This window comes from Rutidosis leptorrhynchoides, chromosome 10, assembly GCF_046630445.1.
Source record: "Rutidosis leptorrhynchoides isolate AG116_Rl617_1_P2 chromosome 10, CSIRO_AGI_Rlap_v1, whole genome shotgun sequence".
Taxonomy (NCBI): Eukaryota; Viridiplantae; Streptophyta; class Magnoliopsida; order Asterales; family Asteraceae; genus Rutidosis; species Rutidosis leptorrhynchoides.
The window spans coordinates 241,700,922-241,705,437 of record NC_092342.1 but is presented as its reverse complement, the minus strand read 5'-3'; the positions used below and the strand labels follow the sequence as shown (position 1 = coordinate 241,705,437).

The 4,516-nt window shown below is 31.4% G+C and overlaps 1 non-coding gene across 1 annotated transcript; it reads right to left on the bottom strand.

Annotated features, from left to right (window-relative positions):
- Window positions 1–3,298: 3,298 nt before the first annotated feature.
- On the bottom strand, window positions 3,299–3,405 carry LOC139874041 (small nucleolar RNA R71). Its single transcript, XR_011767745.1, has one exon. It is a non-coding gene; the product is annotated as a small nucleolar RNA R71 (small nucleolar RNA).
- Between the last annotated feature and the right edge of the window lie 1,111 nt (window positions 3,406–4,516).

Sequence of the window (4,516 nt, the reverse complement as noted above, 5' to 3'; positions counted from 1 at the left end):
TCAACCTTTTTAATTTAATGTCTCGTAGCTAAGTTATTATTATGCTTATTTAAAATGAAGTAATCATGATGTTGGGCTAATTACTAAAATTGGGTAATTGGGCTTTGTACCATAATTGGGGTTTGGACAAAGGAACGACACTTGTGGAAATTAGACTATGGGCTATTAATGGGCTTTATATTTGTTTAACTAAATGATAGTTTGTTAATGTTAATATAAAGATTTACAATTGGGCGTCCCTATAAATTACCATATACACTCGATCGGACACGATGGGCGGGGTATTTATATGTACGAATAATCGTTCATTTAACCGGACACGGGAATGGATTAATAGCCACTAGAATAATTAAAACAGGGGTGAAATTATGTACAAGGACACTTGGTATAATTGATAACAAAATATTAAAACCTTGGATTACACTCAGTCGACATCCTGGTGTAATTATTAAACAAAGTATTAAAATCTTGTTACAGTTTAAGTCCCCAATTAGTTGGAATATTTAACTTCGGGTATAAAGATAATTTGACGAGGACACTCGCACTTTATATTTATAACTGATGGACTGTTATGGACAAAAACCAGACGGACATATTAAATAATCCAGGACAAAGGACAATTAACCCATAAGCATAAAACTAAAATCAACAAGTCAAACATCATGATTACGGAAGTTTAAATAAGCATAATTCTTTTATTTCATATTTAATTTCCTTTATTTTATATTTAATTGCACTTCTAATTATCGCATTTTTATTGTTATTGTATTTAATTTCACTTTTAATTATCGTACTTTTTAATTATCGCAAGTTTATTTTATCGCACTTTTATTATTCGCAATTTCATTATCTTTATTTACTTTACGCTTTAAATTAAGTCTTGTATTTATTTATTATTTTACATTTGGTTTTAACTGCGACTAAAGTTTTAAAATCGACAAACCGGTCATTAAACGGTAAAAACCCCCCTTTATAATAATAATATTACTTATATATATATTTGTATTTTTATAAAAGTAAACTAATATAGCGTTAAGCTTTGTTTAAAGATTTTCCCTGTGGAACGAACTGGACTTACTAAAAACTACACTACTGTACGATTAGGTACACTGCCTATAAGTGTTGTAGCAAGGTTTAAGTATGTCCATTCTCTAAATAAATAAATATCTTGTATAAAATTGTATCGTATTTAATAGTATTTTCTGCTAAAATTTAATAGCTATTTTATATACACCTCGCATAAACATCAAGTATTTTTGGCGCCGCTGCCGGGGAACTTCTTAAACGCCGGAAGCGCAACGCTAATATAAAGAAAAAAAAATTTTAGTTTACTTTTATTAAAATTCATTTTTATAAAAATACGTTTTAAATATTCGAAAATATAAAAAGAAAAACAAAAATATAAGTATTTTTAAGATTTTGTTAAATACTTAAGTTTTATAAAGTTTCTTTATTTTTATATAAGTTTTATTTAAGTATTTTGTTTTTATTTAAAACATATAGAAAAAAAAACGTCGAATTAAAAACTGTACCTGAGTTGAATTCTGGAACCCCGCGACTCGCGGAGTTTTCTGCTTCGGTCAACGCAACTCGCGGAGACACTCTGACACCGACAGAACCCTAATTCAGCATTAATTACGGGTAATTATTAATTATTATTATTATTAACCCTAAATAATTATTATTATTATAATTAGTTTTATTTTAAAGTTTCTTTTTATTTAATTTATATTTTAGTTAAATTAGTTTAATTAAATTGTAAAATTAATCGTTTTAATAAATAAATAATATAAAAATAATATTTTTATAAAAATTGTACTTTTTACAACTTTTTGTATATTTTTATATTTTGTCCCTTTTTAATCGTTTTAGCATAATATTTGTATTTTTCGCTCATATTTAGTTTTAAACTTAGTTTTTGCCATAGTTATTTTTACTTTTAGATTTTTAGGCTTTGCCGTAGAATTCTTTAAGTGCTTTTTCATTAGACTAAGATTTAGATACTTTAGAACTTTGCGACGCCTTTTTAAGTTATTTTCATTTGGGATATAGTTTTTCCTGTAAGCTTTAATATTTTTAGACGACTTTTACCTATGTATCAATTATCATTCCAATTAGTAATTTCAATTTGCGATTATAATTTTAAGTTAGTTGTAGTAATAAGGTTAGGTTAGTCAAGTGTTTTTAAGTGTTATAAGTTTCTTTTATATTTCCGTCACCTTTTATTTTTCAACCATTTTTCTTTTTCGACCTTTTTCGACGAACTCTTTTTCTTTCTTATTTCTCGCTATTCTAGTTTTAGGACATAGATTTTTATTCTACTTCTTATCTAAATTTCTTAAAATTACGAAAATTTATTTTAAGTGGTTAAATTGATAGACATCAAAATTTTCTGGTTCGTAGTAATAGTTGGATTTGTATGTGGACCGGATTATTGGAGCCAAACAGTCCTCAATTATATTGAGACCAACCGAATCCCGCCCCTCTGCTGCATCTTTTGGCTATTCGAAACGTGGGCAAAATCAGAAAAGTCTATTGATTGGATAACTTATTATAATTTTTCTTTCCTTTTAAAAACTAATAGGATATTCAGTGAATGCACCGAGCAAGAAGTTCACCACCTTTTTTACGTTCACCACCTGTAACTAGATCAAAACATTTAGCAAATATTACTGCCGTTGATTTTTCTTTAGAATCGTCATCCAGTCGACCAATTACTCCAGTTCAAATTTCCGATAATCCATTTTTTGAACCCGACCTCACAATTGAGAATCCGGAGAATATTCAGGAACGATTCGTAGATCCTGAACCACTAAATTTTCCTCCGGAACCACCAATCATTCAAACAGAGATTGTTGAGGAACGAACCATTAAATCAGAATCCTCTAGTGATTCCGATTCAATAAATTCAATTATGGAGAATCTGGAACCTTTAAGTATGGAAGACCGAATGAGAGCTAAACGCACTGGCCAAGGTCACGCAATTACTCATCCAGACATTAATGCGCTAGATTATGAAATCAAAGGACAAATTCTACACATGGTGACTAATCAATGCCAATTTAGTGGTGCGCCGAAGGAAGATCCAAATGAACATCTACGTACCTTTAATATGATCTGCACACTATTTAAAATCCGAGAAGTTGAGGATGAACAGATATATCTCATGTTATTTCCCTGGACTTTAAAGGGAGAAGCCAAAGATTGGTTGGAATCGTTACCTGAAGGGGCGATTGATACATGGGATGTTTTAGTTGAAAAATTTCTTAAACAATTCTTTCCTGCATCTAAAGCCGTAAGACTTCAAGCAGAAATTGCTACGTTTACACAGAAGCCAAATGAAACTCTATATGAGGCGTGGACAAGATTTGGAAAGTTGTTAAGAGGATGTCCGCAACATGGTTTAGACACCTATCAAATAGTACAAATATTCTACCAAGGATGCGACATCACTACAAGGAAAGACATAGATATAGCAGCTGGTGGTTCTATTATGAAGAAAACCGAAACTGATGCTTACAAAATTATTGATAACACTGCTTCCCACTCACATGAGTGGCACCAAGAAAAAGATATCGTTAGATCATCTAAAGCAGCTAGAGCCGATTCTAGCCATGACTTAGATTCCATTTTCACAAAGATAGATGCTGTCGAGAGACGAATGGAAAAGATGACTAAAGATATTCACTCAATACGAATTAGTTGTGAGCAGTGTGGAGGACCACATTTGACAAAAGATTGTCTCAGTATTGAATTAACAATGGAACAAATAGAGAATATTTCATACATAAACCAAAGGCCTGGAAATAATTATCAGAATAATTATCAACCGCCAAGACCGATTTACAATCAAAACCAGAATTATAACCGAAATATTCCATACAACAACCAACAAGGTCCTAGCAATCAACAAGTATCCAATAATACTTACAATCAGCAAAGACCTAATTTTCAAAACAAACCACCACAACAAACCGATGATAAAAATCCGAATTTAGAAGATATGATGACGAAGCTAGTTGAAACTCAAACGCAATTTTTCACATCTCAGAAACAAACTAATGAACAAAATGCTCAAGCATTTAGAAATCAACAAGCTTCTATTCAAAATCTGGAACAAGAAGTAAGTAACCTAGCAAGGTTAATAGGTGAAAGAAAACCGGGAAGTCTACCTAGTGATACAAATGCTAACCCCCGAAATGAAACAGCTAAAGCCATTACCACAAGAAGTGGTACAACGCTTAAACCACCTGAAATACCTGTAACTTCTGATGAAGCTATTCCTACTCCACAAGAACCACAACCTAATCAAGATAAGGAAAAAGAACCGGTAGTTGAAAAGGTTAATGAAGATAACACAGTTAAGGCTAAACCTTATGTTAAACCATACCGACCACCACTTCCTTACCCGAGTAAAATGAAGAAAGAGAAACTTGAAGCCGAGCAATCCAAATTCCTGGATATGTTTAAACAGATAAATGTAAATCTTCCTTTCATTGATGTGATTTCAGGAATG